The sequence below is a fragment of the Triturus cristatus genome, chromosome 11 (assembly GCF_964204655.1).
Source record: "Triturus cristatus chromosome 11, aTriCri1.1, whole genome shotgun sequence".
In the NCBI taxonomy this organism is placed as follows: domain Eukaryota; kingdom Metazoa; phylum Chordata; class Amphibia; order Caudata; family Salamandridae; genus Triturus; species Triturus cristatus.
Window position 1 is genome coordinate 488,786,347 of NC_140594.1, and position 18,748 is coordinate 488,805,094.

Genomic DNA, 18,748 nt, shown 5'->3' on the forward strand with positions numbered 1-18,748 from the left:
GAAATTGGGAAGAGGGATGGAGAAAGAGGCAAGATGGTTGCAAAAAAAAGCAATAGAGGTGCAGAAAGAAACAAAGGAAGTGAAGAAAGAAGGAACAGAGGTGCAAAAAGAGGGAAGAGGGGTACAGAAAGAGGCACGAGGGGTGCAGAAAGAAACAAGAGATGTGCAGAAAGAAACAAAAGAAGTGCAGAAAAAAGGAATAGAGGTGCAGAAAGAGGCAACAGGGGTGCAGAAAGAAGAGAGCTGTAGAAAGAAACAAAAGAAGTGCAGAAAGAAGGAACAGAGGTACAGAGAGAGGCAAGAAAGGTGCAGAAAGATTGAAAAGGGGTGCAGAAAAAGGCACAAGGGGTGCAGAAAGAAGCAAGAGAAGTACAGAAGGAAGCAACAGAGGTGCAGAAAGAAGCAACAGGGGAGCAGAAAGAGGGAAGAGGGATGAAGAAAGAGGCAAGAGGTGTGCAGAAAGAAGTAACAGAGGTGCAGAAAGAGGTAGGAGGGGAGTAGAAAGAAGGAAGAGGGATGCCAAAAGAGGCACAAGGGTTGCAGAAAGAAGGGACAGAGATACAGAAAGAAGCAAGAGAAGTGCATAAAGAAGCAACAGATATACTAAAAGTGGGAACGGGTGGAGAAATTGGCGAGAGGGGTACAGAAAGAAGCAAGAGGGGTGCAGAAAGAAACAAAATAAGAGCAAAAGAAAGAACAGGGTGCAGAAAGAGGCAAGAATGGTACAGAAAGACGGAAGATGGGTGCAGAAAAAAGCAAGATAGGTGCAGAAAGAGGGAAGACGGGTAGAGAAAGAGACAAGAGAGGTGTAGAAAGAAGCAGCAGAGGTGCAGAAAGAGGGAAGAGGGATGGAGAAAGAGGCAAGAGGTGTGCAGAAAGAAGCAACAGAGGTGCTGAAAGGAACAAAAGAAGTGCAGAAAGAAGGAACGAAGGTGCAGAAGGAAGCAAGAGGAGTGCAGAAAGAGAAGAGGGGTGTAGAAAGAGGAACAAGGGGTACAGAAAGAAGCAAGACAGGTCCAGAAAGAGGCAGGAGGGGTGCAGAAAGAGGGAAGAGGGTGCAGAAAAAGGCAACAGAGGTGCAGAAAGACGCAAAAGAGGTGCAGAAAGTAGAAGAGATGTGCAGAAAGAGGCAATAGTAGTGCAGAAAAAGAAATAGAGGTGCAAAAAGAAGCAAGAGTGGCTTGCACACCATTAGTACCAATTTAACACCAACATTTAGCAATAAGTAACTAGGTTTACAAAGGACCTTCCACTACGCTGTAACACTTGTTGCTGCATTTTTGGTAACGTTTGAGCCATTTGAGCTAGAAACAAGGCTTTATTGGTCAAATCTGCAGATTAGGCAGCATAGGATGGCTTATGTGGCTAATGCGGAAAATGTATAATTTTGTGAAAGTTGGTGCAGCCAAACAGTCACATAGTTTCAGTGGCCCTGCTCATACCTCTGAACAGGTCGAGAAGTGCTCCTCAGTGATTCCTTCTTTTTTTTACTCATTGAGTTCATAGTTTAGCTTCTATAGAAACGAGGAAAACTAAACCTGACTAAACCTGACTTGATGTGCTCTGGGGCACTGCCAATCAGGACCCCAGAGCCTGTGTTCTTTCCCCAAAACAAAACCCATTTGGCATCTCTGGCTACATGTCAGCCCCTGGTAAATGGTACCATAGGTACCCAGGGCACTGTGACCAGAGAAGGCCCCTAAGGACTGCAGCACTTATTGTGCCACCTTTAGAGGCCCTGTACCCTGACACACACACACTGCCTTTGCAACCTCAAAAACCTTGGAGGACCAGCAGTGCGCCAAGAGGCGCGTTTGCAGAGTGGTATAAAAAGGGGCATGGCATCAGACCACCTCTCAGCAATCCCACTGTGTGGGGATTACTGGAGTTACCTGGTGGTCACGTTGGCACCTGAGGACCCTTAGGATTGAAGGGGACTTAATCCCCCAATTCAGAATGCGCCAGGAGGGGCATTTGCACCTTGATGCAGGGAGGGGGCAGGGCCTTCGGTGAGATGCCGGCTTTTCTTTTTTAAAAATATTTTTAGAAGGTGGCTGTGTACTTTAGTATTTATTGGGCTCTGGGGACCCTATCCTCCATGGCCTGAGCATTTTTTCTTTAAAATTGGAAGGGGGCCACTATTGGCCCCAGGGACCCCACCCCCCAGGGCCTGGTCTTGTTTTAAAAAAATAAAATCCCAGGAGGTTTTTTGGGCGAGGGTGGCCATGTGGCCCACATCCTGAGGCCAATTATAGCCCCAGTGACCCCATCCCCTAGGGCCCGGCCTTATTTTTTTTAAAAATACATCAAAGGGGAGGGGGCCAAGTGGCCCCTCTACCGGGTGACTTCTGACCCCAGGGACCTCATCCCTGGGGCAGGCCATAACTTGGGTACCGCAGGGGGAGCCCCAATGCCCCCACATTCCCTGCTGGCTCCCCACCTCCTGCGGGAGCCAGCATTGCTTTTGGACAAGGGAGCTGCTGACATGCAGCTCCCTTTGCCCAAAAGCAATTCTGCTTTTCTTTTTGGAAGCGAGAGCAGGCTTCCTGCTCTCGCTTTCAAGAAGCAAAGCAGTGTTTGTTATGGCATGGTAGGAGTCGTGCTGTTGCTTTGCCATAACAAACAGCAATGTCCCGTGGGTGGGCACCCTGGGACATTGCAAGCGCCGGCCATCTAGGACACCAAGAGGGGGACCGCGTGGCCCCCTACCAAATATGGTGGTCCCAGAGCACGGACCCCCGCATTTTAATGGAGAGTACCCCAGGGAGCCCTGGGGAGGTGGCAGTCCCTGGGGCTGCGGGGGCCATGTGGCCACCGCATTTAAATCATGTAGCCCCGGGGGGGCCCATGAGGCCTCCCGCTCTATAATGTAAATGCCCTGGGGAGGGGGCAGTCCTCAGGGCAGGGTGGTGGGGTGGGGGCAGTAGCCCACCTACGCATTTTTTTAAAAAAGCCCCAGGGAGCTGGCGGTCCCCGGTGCTGTGGGGAGCCACAGGCCCCCGCATATGATTAACTAAGCCCCGGGGAAGTAACGCTTTGTTTTTTGTTTCTTTTCAGCCAGATTCGCACACCCAGCTTGAATTCAGATGATTTTTTTAATGCTTTTTTGGGCCCTGGTGGTCCTTTTTGGTCCCCCTGAGCAGGCATAGGGGGTCAGGGTGTTTCAACTTTTTTTTACTGATTTCTTGTGACTCAGTTTTACCGAGTCACAAGATGGCTGCCAACACATTCTCGTTTGGAGTGTTGGCAGCCAATCAGAATGAAGCTTGTGCTCGGGAGGGATCGCGAATCCTACTTGGTGCTCAGATATCGATATATATATATTTTTATTTCTCTGCAACTACTGAATGGATTAACACCAGTTAACAAAGCACGCTTTCTGGACCAAGACCTACCTTTTTGCCAAATTTGATGTAATTCCGTTCAGCAGTTCAGGCTGTAGCTTTGTCTAAAGTTCCTATGGAAATTAACATGGGGAAAAAGCATTTTGGGTCCTCCCTTTTTTCTCTGCCCTCACTTGATGAATCACCCTGAAACTTTCAAGACAGGAGCTGACCTGAGTGAAACATTAGTTTTGAAATTTTCGCAACGATTTGTCAAACAGCGCCAAAGATATTGGCAAACTAATCATGCTTTTTTAATAGAAACAAGGTCCTAACTATAACTTCTTACTGGTGACCGCCAGTAGGTAATACATATATATATATAACAATGATCAACAATTTGCCACTACGGCCAAAGTTACGAGCCACTCCAGATCAAGATGTAGGTATTTATTCATGCTGCAAGCCCATTAATGACCATCTGGTCTCTAGCCATTACCGTACACCCACACAAAAGAAAGATAACATCACCGGATTTTATCCTTGCATGCAATGCAAGGTTTGCAACTACAGCCAGAAAGTTAATAGCTACAGTACTAATAAGGGTCCCAAAGCAAGTACAAAAATTAACTGATTGCTAAATTGCAATTCAGAATTCACGGTGTACTGCTTAAAATGCCCATGCCGTAAGTGGTATGTTGGTAGCGCTATCCACCCCACAAAGAAGTGCATTTTAGAGCATATGCGTGCAATTTTGAAAAAAGCTCCAACATATTCAGTGGTACGTCATTTCGAGCTTGAACATGACAGTAACCGTGACTTCGTGAAATTCCTCTGTATAGATCAGGTCCCTAAGTACGAGAGAGGTGGGGACAGAGTCAGGAACCTCCGCAGAATGGAGTCGAAATACATCATTGATTGTCAGGAACTTCATCTCTTGTACTTTGGGGAGCTCTCCTAGAAGGATAAAGATCCATTTTGCCCGATATCCCTGCTGGTATCGGCGACGCCTTCATTCTGCTCAGTTATTAAGGAGACTGATGTGCGAAGGGATCCATGTGAAGAATTCAGCACCCAAGGATGGCGGCCGCCATCAACATCGCCTTCAGCGCTCTAGTTGTTGTCTTTCCTCAATACAAAGTGTACATTCCAGCGCACGCACTCTGGAAACCGTGCACTTAAACTGAATTTCTCAGCAAGTGAACAGTGTCTCTGCCTGGCGCTCGCTCTGAGGAGAATATTTCGTCAGCCTGGTCCTTTGTAGTTATGCCCATTTCTTGATTAGTGTGCACACTAGGAACCTCCTCCTTTTTTGAGAGTAGTGTTCCTTGCGTTTGTTATTAGAAGAGAAGAATTTCAGTCACGAAGTCTGCGGTTGCTCAGGAGAGCTTTCGTCAGCGTCTCTCGTTTGATTTTTTTTTTTATTGAATCATCTCCAATGCTTTAAATACAAGAGGATTTCATGAGAATGAATATTAAACAGCAACATAAGCATATGAACTGACTACAGGATTACAACTTCATCATTATTGTAAAGAAAGTGGGAGAAAAAAAGGAAAGGAAACATAAAGATCCAATTTGTGGTCAAATCAATAAGGAATCAATTATTTTTCATACAATCACATAACATATTAATGCTTCTTTTATACATTTTAATTACCCTCCTTCCATCTTTTGAGAGGGGCCCATATGTTTTCCCCTTTTCTTTTGGCTTTTAAGCACTTTTTTTCATATACCCCTTTTTCTAAATTGTAGCTGGCTAATATTCTACCCAACCATTGTTGGAATCCGGTTGCCAGGGGGTCCAGCCAGGCTGATGCAATACAGATTCTTACCACTACCATTAGTATAAAATATAAAAAGAAAGGGGTGATGGTCCTCTAAAATATCATTATCGCTAATACCCAGCAATATATGTTGGGCCATTAGAGTCAGTCTTATTTTCAATGATGTATTAAAAATATTTTCAATTTCGTCTAGCCACGTACCTAGAATACGGCATGTTGCAAACATATGTGTCAAACCGGCTTCAGTACTACTACAGCGCTGGCATGTGACCACCCCATTGAACAATTTTAGCCGGGGTATGATATAGTGAAAACAGTGTTTTGTAGTGTTGAGCCTGTAATCCTGCTGATCGAAGCACCGTCCTCCCCAATTCAAGTGACTCTATAAATATATTCTGTGCCGTACCCAACCTCTGTTCCCATTTGGACCCATGTTTTCCGCGGTCATCCTGGATAAGCGTGATCAGCTTTGAATATAGCAGACTAATTGTGCACCCTACTTCAGAGCGGACCGCGTCCACAATATCATTATTATTAAAACCCATTGAACCCCCTTTTTTTTGGGTTAGATAGCTCCGGACTTGCAAATACTTAAAAAAAACGCTAGTATGTATCCCGAAACTGATTTGTACATCCCTATTGAGCAAATTCCTTCCTCATCCCATCTAGACATGATGTTATCTCGGAAGATCTCTGGCATAGTTAGATTTTTAAAAAGTTGTGTATATTAGTTCAGCCAACCAAGCCCAACTTTGCGTTTAAAAGATAGCCAAATCTTAAAAGCTGCATGCAGGGTTTTGAACCAAACTTTTTTGTAATAGCTTGGCTCGCTATAATTCAGAAAACAACCCTGTGCGGCCTCGCCTATTAGTAGTTCATACACATCCTCTGATCTGAGTTGAATCCTCTGCTCTTCTGTTTTCCCTCCCAGCAACACCCACATATATTGAAGAGCGGCTGCCCAGTAGTATAGTCTTAAATCGGGGACCCCCCATCTTCCCTTCTCCCTTGTTAAAGTCATACATTTGAGTGCCCTTCTGGTCTTACTATGTGACCAAATAAACCTATTGAGCATACTTTCCATTTCTTTAAACCAAGACTTTCCAAACTCAAGGGGTATGGTCCTGAAGAGATATAGTATCTTGGGGAGAAACAGCATTTTTATTATGTTGCATCCACCGACAATGGTAAGGTGGAGGTTATGCTACCTGTCAAAGTCTTTCTTCCCTTGTCTTAATATTGGAGCTATGTTAGCCTCTACTAATTGCCCCAATGCCGGAGTAATTTTTACCCCCGGCTATGTAGCCATATTTGTGACCCTTGTATCCCCAAAACCAGACGCACTGTTGACAACGATTTGGGTCTTCTGCTGGTTGAGTTTGTACCCTGAGACCATCCCAAACACTGCTGCTTCGTTACCTATTTCTTTAAGTGGAATCTGGGGGTCGATGTGACAACTCTCAGATCGTCTGCATAAGCAAGGATTTTCGTCTCCAGCTCCTGAAATCTCATTGATTTGATTGTACAATTGCCTTCAATTCTTCGTAATCAGAGGATCAATGTATATAGCAAAGAGTAAGGGGGAGCAGGGACACCCCTGTCTGGTTCCCCTCGAAATCAGTATTGGTTCTGTGCACTCCACATTTACTCTGACAAGAGCCACAGGACTCTTGCATAGACCCATGATTGCACTTATGAATCCTTTTCTTAACCCATGTCGTTTGAGGGTGCCCCACGTGTTAAATGGTAGCGGCAGTTTCAGTCGGTATCCTTTCAAGTATTTGCCCGGCGGTAATCGCCTCTCATACCACTCGATAATTTACCAATAAAAGAGGCAGGCGCCGGAGACTGGAAGGCAGGAAACAAGGTTTTATTCCGTCGGAGCAGAACACATCAGATCAGACAGCAAGGTATCGTCACGAGGTGCTCTAACTGCATCTCTGAGACCTGGTCTCTTATACACTGGTTTATTGCTTTATTATACATAGTACATTCTTGAGATTCCCTTGATGTGCGGGGAAATATCCCCTGAAGCCCCGGCTCAGATCCGATCCCACACATGGTTACAGTAGAGGTTCCCACCCCATCCACAGTGGGAGATGGCTATCGCGCAGCAGGGAATTCCGCTAATTCCCGGGGGTGTGCGCAACCGGCCGGGTCTCAGGGGGTAGGGGCTTTGATCTACTGTAATCCCTTTGATGTGGGGTGTTTCCCTTACAGTAGGGGCAATAAACTGCATCCGCAGGGCTAGGTGATGGCCTGGGACCAGTTCGGACAAGGGGGCGCAGAGGAAGGGGGGTTATCAAAGGAGAGGCATGACCATGTATGGGATGTCGGTCGGATGCGGTTCCGTAGCAGGGTCGCGCAGAAGGAGAGGGTTTATGGCCTGTATGAGAGAGCGGGGGTGGCCGGCGCGCGGGGGATGCTCGCAGCGCCAGGGGAAAGCGCTGGCGGTCGAGAGTGAGCGGGGAGAGAGTGGGGTGCCTAAAATGGCGGCCGTGCATTCGCTGTGCGTGGCGCTGGGGAGAGGCAAGATGGCGCAGATAATGTTCAGTTTGCAAGCTAAATTTCCACAGTCCTCCCTTTTAACATATCTCGCCAGCTTGTCCGGCCAATATTCACCTTTGTTAGCCTTTCAGTTACAGTATCGTCAATGTTCGTCACACATTTTAAAGATACAGAGTCGTTAGGGTAGGCAGGAGTAATCTGACACATTTGTACATTGTCTCATACAGTTTGATAAAGTAGGCGAGGAGGAAGTGCATTCAAAGTTGCAGTATAGTCGTGTACATGGCTGGTGTTGTATGAATGTTACTATACAAAGTTACATTTTCTTAAATTCTCAGTGTACAGTCGGAAGTGATTGATGCAACATCATGAAAACTTGATAAAAAGATAGTTAATATAATAAGGTGGTTGGGAGAGGATTTTCAACTTTGACATGGGTTCTTCTTTCCAGTGTCCTTGTTTTATAAAGAGCTATCACTGGTAAGCTCTCATTGTTGTTCTTCTTTCGTTGGCACTGTTGAGCACCGGCGGTGGAACTAAGGTCCAGCTCAAATCCGATTTCTTCACGTGGCAGGGTGTGACCACTCACTGTTCTTTGATCACAGTCCTGTTCCTTAACACAGTTCACCACAGGTACTTTTGAGACAGGGTGCCGGCCTTTTGTTCCTCGGTAGTAGGTCAAAGTCATAGTCCAAATGAAAGAGGAAGAGAGAATGGGGTGGCATGGGATCGGATCAAAAATGCGGACCAAGGAGAGCAGAATCTTTTCAGCACTGAGCCCATCAATCGGGCCCGACGGGTTGAGACTTCAGGCACGCTGGTCAGTGAGCAGGGGCTTCGATGTAGCCCTCCGCGCTCATTGTTCTGATAATGGTGTCTCGTCTCACACCCTTGTTGCTTCGTCGCTTCCCCCTTGGTCGATGTCATAGATGCTTTATGATCCGCAGCCAGACTGTGCGTCACGTCCGACCCCTCTCTTCCGATGGCTGCAGGTTATCCTTGAATAGGTTATAAGAAACGAAAGTCTTAGAGATTTTGGCAGGGAAGACATTTACATACTTCATTCTCTCTCCCAACCACTGAGTAGTTGCGGAAATGCTCTTATCTGTTACTACATGATTGGTGCCTATTAACTCTGATGTTAATGTGCGTGTTACTAATCTATTAATTACTGCTGTGGTGCAGGGTTCTGTGGGTGTCCCTGTCCATCGTCTGGCCTTCTAGGTGTCGGTTTCTGCGCCTTATAATACAAGGTTTGGTAATACCCGTAAGTGCGAGGTGCTACTGTCATGCGTTCACGAGTATCCTTTTCATACAGTAGGTGACCCTTTATCAGTTTAAAACAGGGCCATCAGCTGTTTCGTTCGGGATACTCTGAGACGGCTAGTATAGGGCTGGAGTTATCTCTGGGAGAACAGGGTGCTTTAGACATTCTATTTCGGGCTAATTGGTCAGGGGTAATTCTGGGTGGTGGAGATGGTGTCCTTTAAGAACAAAAACCACTGACATATAGTCCCCGTGTTGAGGGTCAGATTGGGAGACATCAGTCGTCTTACCTGTCCTTTCCTTCTCAGCCGATTAGGCTTAACGTTCGCAGAAAGGAGAGGTAGTAACGTGGTAAAGTATGGTCGTTTTTGTTTCTGTCAATTTTGTTCGAACACCACCGTGTTCGGGCCAATTATACACTTACCAAAGAGGTGTATGTCGTTAATTTATTCAAGAAGAAAAGAGGGCAAGAAAGAGCCTTTTGCGAGGGAGGGGGAGAGAGAGTGAGAGAGAGAGAGAGAGAGAGAGAGAGAGAGAGAGAGAGAGAGAGAGAGAGGGGGGGGGGAGAGAGAGAGAGAGAGAGAGAGAGAGAGAGAGAGAGACGTGTGCATCAAGTAGGCTATTTTGGCATACATACGACACAAAACGAGAGAGAGAGAGAGATGGGTAAGATTATAGGCCACTTGGTGCACACACAACATGGAGTAGCATGGGTCTGTTCCATGTAAGAAAACACAAGCGGGGAAAAGACATAAATTCGGTGACCACGTACACACAAATGCCGGATAGGGTGTGACAGTACATGCATCAAGACGGAGACTCAGGGCTGCGTCGAGCACGGGGACCTCTCCTTTCCTGTCCTCTATTCCTATGCATGCTGCGTACCTTTAGCATCTTGTAGTTTATCTTATGGGTTGTCTGACCCTTTATTCTCCTCCCTTTGATCGGTGGACGAGCACCTCAATCATACGATGACGCTCTCTTCAAGTGACCCGAACATGAAATGCATACACATTCAAATCGTATAATCGTAGTACACACGCACAATCATATCATACAGTTTTTCATGTTCCCAATGGTGGTCTGTAATTTTATGCACTATCTCACAACGTTTGTCTATGTTTTCCCTGATATTGAACTTGGTTCGGTCCATGTCCACTCCACTCTTCAGTCGGAACTTCGTCGTGACCTATAGAGGGGAAAATAAGAGGGGAGGGGAGGGGAGGTGCAGTATTCAAAATACCCCAGCGTGCGCAGACACGAAAAGTTCTACCTACCATGTACCAGGCTAGCCGCAGGGGTGGGTAATACCACGGACCTATTATTCTTTAGTTCGAGGCAAAGATGCTCTAGTTCATTCATCTCCTAAATTCGGGTTCCCTGGTCGTGCATGTATTTCTCAATTGGTCGTGTATTATGGTGCAGGATACCATACCTTGCGTGCGACATATACCTTAAGTTATAGTTCATTATTGATTTGACAATTCTTGGAAAAAGGGGGGCAGGCGTGATGGGTACAAATTCCGTTAAACAAAAATATTTTAGGAAAATTGAGTCCGTATTATCTGTATGCTTTCGCTTAGGAGTGACAATCTTTTATTTAAAAGAGAAACCTTCAACAACCCAGATGATTAGTCATGACACTGATTCCGTAATTCCTTTTTAAGAAGCCCTTTATTTAAAACAATGTCAGTATGGAAGTACGGGCCTACAGCTGCCATAGACCGGCCACGGTGTGAGAGGCGTCGAGCAACATGAGCAACACTGGATTAACATAAAAATTGGTTCCCCCCTTTTTCCCACCATCATGTGTGAAAGCATCGCATACATATATATATATCTCTTTTTTAACACAAATGTCACGTGACTGGAACGCCACAAGGAGTTGTAGGCCACTCCTACATCAGCGCCATCTTGGGGCGGGGTCGGGTCAGTGCACAGTCTAAGTCTTTCCATGAATTAGCTGTTGAACCAGAATTCCTTTCGGTAGTTCGAGAACTTTCGTTAGCGTCAACTTTGCGTCAGCATGGCGTCACTGCAACCCTGTAGCAATGCCACGGTTTGTTCTTAGGGCGGGGCAGCAGGCGGGTTCTTCCGCTGACGCTTTACTGTCTCACTGCACCAAGCGGAGGCAAGGTGGCTGCCGCCCGGGGGCAAAAAGAGCAATGGTGGTGGTTTTGTCCTTATCGGAAGTCCGCAGGAGTCGAATGTCAAATGACTCCAACCAATTCTGCAAGGCTGAGGGGAGCGTTCTGTCAAGGGTGGGGCCCATGCCCTAGCAAACAAGCTTTCGAGTCCAGAATAGTCTCACGGTGGGCCAGGCCTGGAACCGGAGGGGTCAACCGCCGGAGTTCAAGGGCAGCAGTAGCAGCAGCTCTTCGGTACGGTCACCGGAGAGGAGCCAGCAGCAGTAACAGCAGCAGTTCGGGTGGTACTGCCACCGGGGTGATTCCAGTAGCAGTGACGACAGCAGTTTGGATGGTATCACCACCGGGGTGGGTCCCCGATTACCTTGCTGCGGGGGCCCACTCCTCACGTCGGGTGCTAGCGGCAGTCCTGGTGAACCCGGTGCTTGGGTGGTTGCCTGGCGGCCGCGTGCAGGGGTGCCGGCTCAGCCGAACGGCAAATGAAGTGGCAGTGCGCAACTCAGCTGGCTGACGTGTGAAAGATGCGGTTTGGGGTGCCCTCATCTGCTGGCGAGCCTCCACCTGGGGAGGTGGGGGAGGCCCGTCCGCGTCGCCTCCCCCCGCCAGGGCACCCTCCGTTATTGAAGGAATAAGTGACTGGGAAGATCCGCACAGCGTGCCAGGGTGAAATTCAGCAGGCCGATGAAAAAGATGGCTGGGTGCAGCTTAGCTGGTCGGCGAGTTAAAGACGGTTGGGTGCAGCTTAGCTGGCCGGCGAATTAAAGACGGTTGGGGTGCAGCTTAGCTGGCCGGCGAATTAAAGACGGTTGGGGTGCAGCTTAGCTGGCCGGTGAGTCAAAGACGGTTGGGGCGCCCGGCGAGCCTCCACCTGGGGAGGTGGGGGAGGTCCGTCCGCGTCGCCTCCCCCCGCCAGGGCGTCAGCCATGATTGAAGAAAGAAAGAAAAACGGGTAGGCCCGCACAGCATGGCGGGCTTCGCCTTGGTGTTGCCAGAACTTCGGCGCTTCGTATAGCCTCCGGCCTATTCGCACAATCGCCCGCCACTGGTGTCGAGGGATTTTTGCATGGCTTTTATAGCCCAAAGTCAACTAAAAGAACCGCCCAAAACAGGCCAATGTTGCAATTTCGAGGAAGGAGAGGCGAGGACGGTGTCACGTGGACGTGAATGCTTTGGGATGCAGGTCGCAGCAGACTTGTCATGTAAATAGTTGTTTAAAAACGTGTTTTAACCTGTTTACCCTGTTGGTGTGTTTGTTATATCCTATAGGTTATTAAAATGTTATAACTACATTACTTTGTTGGAGTGTTTGTACATAATTGTAGTCTGATGACGAGCACAAGGAGGTTACTGTGCAATCGGAAAAATAACATAGCCCAATTGTGCGCGATCTAGCCCTAGTTTGGTGACGTCGATGGTGGGTGTCAGCAGGCTTCCGTTTGTGCGGGATTTTGTCATGCTTATTGGGCGGGGTGGGCAGTAGGGCAGACATGTTTAGGTAGCGAGAGTAATGGAGTCGGGCTACCTCGCGGTCGTCTCGACCGTGAGCTTGACTCCTTCCCTTGGTTTCATATGTCCCACAAAGGGCTAACTCCTAGCGTTATTTTAGTTTTTGTAAGGTCAAAAAGGATCCTACCAGTGCCTTTACTATCTTGTCGATTCCTGTTCGTTCATCCTTAGTTAATCGATTCATTCTGGTGGACTCTTTCTTTCCTATCTCATGGTCGTCTAGCGTTGTAGTCGACGTTGGGTTCGGCACAAGAGGCTCAGCCGGCGCGGAGGCCGTGAGGGCCGAGGCCCCTGTACTGCTTTCGCTCGTGTTCGGGGGTTGTGGGTGTTGCACTATTGATTGGGAGGGTGCATACGGAGGGGGCATGTAAATGATCGGGGGACCTAACAGTAACTCGTCATTTCTTCGCTGCTTGGAGGACAACTCAGGGTAGAGCAAAGAAGGGGTCCTAACAGCGTACTGGCCTGAGGTTTCGGGTTCCTGTCTTAGTTTAGTTTCCCTTCTCTCCTTTATGTCCTCTTCTAACTTTCTAGCGGCAAGGTGAGCTGCCTTTCGTAATTCCTTTTCTGCTTTTACTTCTTCCCTCTTTTTCCGTTGCGTTGCTTCTTTGCGCCACATGCCGATACTGTCAAGCATAGTAGGCGTCGTCTTATTGCTACGCAGAGCTATTTCTAGCGCTTCTATCTTATGGTCGTCGAAGGATCCCATCAGTGGCCACTGACTCTCGGGGTCCTTCTTTGTATATTTATGCCATAGCTTGGTATAAGCTACGGCGACTAGTCCATATTTAGTGAACATGTCCTTATTAGGGGTGCCCTCCAGTGGAGCCGGATGGTTCACCTCTAATAAGCGGTCCGGGCAGAACCAACTACCAATCAGTGGGGAGAAGATAGGCATGACGGGTTTCAACGGGGACAAAAGTCAGCACTACCTATCTTTTCACTGCTTGCAAAGACTAGACAGAATATCTCTATTCTTCGTTATTTGCAAGCAGAGAATACCTCCAAAGAACCAATATCGAACAACTAGTGTTCGGACAATCAATCAATCAATCAATGGGGAGATAAAGATAGGCACGACGGGTTTCAACGGGGACAAAAGTCTGCGTTACCTACCCTTCACTATTTGCAAAGACTAGACAGAATATTCCTATTCTTCGTTATTTGCAAGCAGAGAATACCTCCAAAGAACCAATATCGAACAACTAGTGTTCGGACAATCAATCAATCAATCAATGGGGAGATAAAGATAGGCACGACGGGTTTCAATGGGGAAAAAAGTCTGCGTTACCTACCCTTCACTATTTGCAAAGACTAGACAGAATATTCCTATTCTACGTTGTTTGCAAACAGAGAATATCTCAAAAAGCACTATTCTTCAAAACAATCAATGTTCGGACAATCAATCAATGGGGAGATAAAGATAGGCACGACGGGTTTCAACGGGGACAAAAGTCTGCGTTACCTACCCTTCACTATCTACAAAGGGAGAGAGAGAGAGTATTTCTACTCCTCCCCGTTTGTAGACAGCGAATATCTCAAAGAGAACAATCAATGAGCACAATCAATGAGCAATACTAGTATTTCAAAAGCGTCAAACAATCAATCAATTATTTCTCAATTTGTCGTGTATCACGACCTTACCCGGACCGCGTGGACAGTTTCTCGTCTTCCGCCTCCAGCGCCCGATCGTCCTCTACTCTCCGTATTTGCCGCGGCACTCCTGATGGTTCCCAGTCAGGACCGTAGATCACTCGAGAGAGGTCTGCTCGGAACCAGTGAAGTTCGGATGATCGGCTGCCAGACGAGGGTCTATTGGGCAGGAGCTCTCCCGATCGTTGCAGTCGTTCACTCTGTCGTCGGGACCTCTCCCACTGGATCCACGTGTCGCTGATGGGCCCCACGTTTGGGACGCCAATTGTTAAATGGTAGCGGCAGTTTCAGTCGGTATCCTTTCAAGTATTTGCCCGGCGGTAATCGCCTCTCATACCACTCGATAATTTACCAATAAAAGAGGCAGGCGCCGGAGACTGGAAGGCAGGAAACAAGGTTTTATTCCGTCGGAGCAGAACACATCAGATCAGACAGCAAGGTATCGTCACGAGGTGCTCTAACTGCATCTCTGAGACCTGGTCTCTTATACACTGGTTTATTGCTTTATTATACATAGTACATTCTTGAGATTCCCTTGATGTGCGGGGAAATATCCCCTGAAGCCCCGGCTCAGATCCGATCCCACACATGGTTACAGTAGAGGTTCCCACCCCATCCACAGTGGGAGATGGCTATCGCGCAGCAGGGAATTCCGCTAATTCCCGGGGGTGTGCGCAACCGGCCGGGTCTCAGGGGGTAGGGGCTTTGATCTACTGTAATCCCTTTGATGTGGGGTGTTTCCCTTACAGTAGGGGCAATAAACTGCATCCGCAGGGCTAGGTGATGGCCTGGGACCAGTTCGGACAAGGGGGCGCAGAGGAAGGGGGGTTATCAAAGGAGAGGCATGACCATGTATGGGATGTCGGTCGGATGCGGTTCCGTAGCAGGGTCGCGCAGAAGGAGAGGGTTTATGGCCTGTATGAGAGAGCGGGGGTGGCCGGCGCGCGGGGGATGCTCGCAGCGCCAGGGGAAAGCGCTGGCGGTCGAGAGTGAGCGGGAGAGAGTGGGGTGCCTAAAATGGCGGCCGTGCATTCGCTGTGCGTGGCGCTGGGGAGAGGCAAGATGGCGCAGATAATGTTCAGTTTGCAAGCTAAATTTCCACACACGGATAGTCCCAGGAGACCCTATAAAACGCCTTCCTGGCATCAAGTAGAATGAGTGCCATTAAGGTCTCCTGAGACTGCTGCTGCAGCAAAGAGTGTTATTACCCTGCGTACATGTTCAGTAGTTCCTCTTCCGGGTATAAACCTGTGCTGGCATTGATGGATTACATTGCTGATGATGGAACTTAATCGGGTAGCAAATATTTTGGAAAAGATTTTGGAGTCACTATTCATTACAGTGATAGGTCTATATGATCCAGGTTCGTGCAGGGGTTTGCCTTTTGAGAAAAACAACTATTACTGCCTGGGCCCAGGACTCGGGTATTGACTTCCCACCTTGTGCTTGTCTGAGCGTTTCTATCATGTCCCTTTTTAATAGATCATAAAAGATTATAGAAAACTCCAAAGGGATCTGATCCGGACCCACCGCCTTACCTGATGGGAGGCTCAGCAGGGCGCTATATATTTCTTCCTCTGTTCCGATCATATCCATGAGGTCTATATCCTGGGTGGCAAATTGCTCTATCTGAAGATCCTTCAGATAGTCACTAACTGAGTGGTGGGACAACTCAAATTCCTCCTGGTACAATTCACTATAATATTTATGAAATACGTCTTGTATACCAGTAGCATCTTTAATCATTTTCCCGTCTTTATCCAGTATTTCAACTATCTCCCCCATCAACCATTTATGTCTCGTCCGAAATGCCAGCATGCGTCCTACTTGCTCACTGAGTTCATAGCACCCCTCACGCCATGCAAGATATTTTTCATCTGCCTTAGTCGAAGAGATTTCCCCGATCTCAGCTTTTGTAACTGAAATTTTATACATCCAACACTCTAATGGTGCACCTTGTGCCATTGCCCTAATCAACTCTTCTTCTAAAGCAGCCATTGCTTCATACAGTGTGTTAACTCGCCCTGTTTCATTTTTCCACCTTCTGGCACTGTAGCTAAATGTCTCGCCTCTGACTCCAACCTTGAATGCGCCCCAAACCACCCCACTACTGGCACTATCCCTATTTATTTCCAAAAAAAACCTCAATCCAGGTATTCATATGTTCTATATAGTCGGGGTCTTTTAGCAAACCTCTTTCGAATGTCTAAGGTCGTTTTTTCCTCTCTGCCCCCCTAAAATTAACAGTTAATACTAGAGGATTATAGTCTGAAAACACTCTGGGGTGCTTTTCTATATCACAATCTATGGCCAAATGGGACGTAGTAAAAAAATAATCAAGTCATGCAGCAAGTTAGTGCGGTGCAGAGTAGTACTTGCTCCCAGGATCCAGAGCTTTGGACAAAGCCCAAATGTCTGTCAGGCCATTATCTTGAATCAGCGACAACAAAACCCTGCAAACCTTATTTTTACGGCCTGTATATTTGGTGGTGCCCCATCCCAGCTAATGACCAGGCCATTAATATGTAGGTCCCCGCATAATATAACCGGTATTCCTCCACCTGTAGATCCGTACGCTGAGCAGAGGGTAAAAATAGACTCACTGCACCAGCCGTCTGCCATCACCCATCAACCAAATTTGTTGGTCTGGCAATTTCTCCATTTTAAGTCACTCCTCCATGACAATATAGCCACCCCTTTAGTCCTATCTATGAGAAGTTGGCCTGGTATATGATGTTCACTAGTTAAATTGACCACCTTGTACCATGCCAAGCAACCCTTATGGTGTGGTTGTAAGTCAACCTTTTCGGACCAGCTGCCCTAGTGGTAGCGTAGGCTAAGCAGTCTTTGAGGCTAAACTCGTGAAACGTGTTAAGCAGGCTGTTTTACCAAATGTAACCCCCCTTTATACCAATGAAAGGACACCACACAAATATATATTGAAAATATATATGTATTTATTTCTCAAAGTATCCCCTAGACTCTTTATGAGCACAGGAGCACAAATCGTTAAACAAGGATACGTTAGAATACACAGAAGTTGCACTTTAAATGGATAGGCCCTGGTGGCCACTCGAACCATATACTAAAATAGTGGTATAAGTACCACGAACAGAAAAGGGAAAAGGCCTAGGGCCTCTAGAATCGCTGGGCCTACAAGGAGCTAACTTTAGTTAGTGACCAGGAGGTCCACGGGTTGCGTGTGCAGAGCAAATAGTCACACGCGGGCTCCCATAGGTTTTCAATGGGTGCGTAAAAGTTACAAAGTTACTGCAAAAAGGATCTTCCGGATGGACTATGAACTCAAGATTGGAAACACAGACACTAGAGATGTTACTCTACACTTGGGCACCGGAGTGCCAGCTTTACCTCACTCACAGGAAGCGGGTGCATAGATCTCGAAGTGCGTCGGGTTTCTTCTATCTGTTCAATGGAGCCTGAAGACAAAGATGCTGCAGGCGGTCGGTCCGGAAGAGATGCGGTGGATCCCAGAGTGGATCGGAGTTGTAGAAGACCTGTAAGCAGAGGGGACAGTGTTCACAGTCACTAGCCAGTGACCAGCGTGGCACCAGGTGGGTACCAGGCGATGTCGGGTGCAAACAGGAGGAAAGGTGCAGCTTGTCTCTGCAGCCACGTGGTCCCTGAAGGTCGACGACGTCCAGGAGTCGGTTCACGAGCTGTCCCACGCAGGCTCTCGCTGTCGGCGGTGTCGGTGACTTGATCAAAGCAAACAAGCCTTGGCAAAAGCAATTGATGTGGAAAACGAAATAAGCTGATGGTTCTGACCAGCAAGGTCAGAGGGACTGCTCCTTTGGAGGGGAGCAAGGGCCAGTCTGGAGCAACCAGACCAGTGGTGTAGTTCTTGAAGTTCGTCGCCAAGATGGCCACTAGCCAACGGGCCAGCAACCGGTTAGGCGCGTCGAGTGGCAAAATGCAGAGGGGCCCCACGCAGATTGTGGAGATGCTGGAGGGCTCACCTTTGGTGCAGATGCTGCTCGGGTGTTGGGCTTCTCAGGACCCAAAGCACAACTTGGAGGGAGCCTCGGTTGTTGCGCTTGCAGCTTGTCGTGGTCTTTTCAAGATGGCTGGCTCCACGTGTCTCGGTGCCTCCACGGGTTCCTTCTTTTCAGAGACTGTGGATCGGGCGGTGAGAGGTCTGGAGGTCCAGGTCTTGTCAGTCTCTGGGCTCGGGCTCCAGCGGGAGGCGGCGGCAAAGCAGAAGTTGATTCGCTGGATGGTGCTTGCGTTAGCAAGGTGGTCACTCCCTGACCACAGGGGAGATTGGCTTCAGTCCTCTGTGCGGCAGAGCGTCGAAGTTCCCGTCTTCTTCTTGTAGTTAAGTTGATTCCAGGATGTCTAAAGTCTTAGGACACAGCTCCTACCTTTATTCGGATTCGAGGGGCCAGACTACCTGCTAGGTCCCTCCCTAAGGGTGGGACCAGGAAGGGGGGCGGTTACACCCCCAATCCTTTGTCCAGCTTGCCCCAGGGCTGGTGTGCCCCAGGACCGGTTTGAACTGGCATATGCACCGAGGTTCCTTGTGAGCCTCAGGCATGTC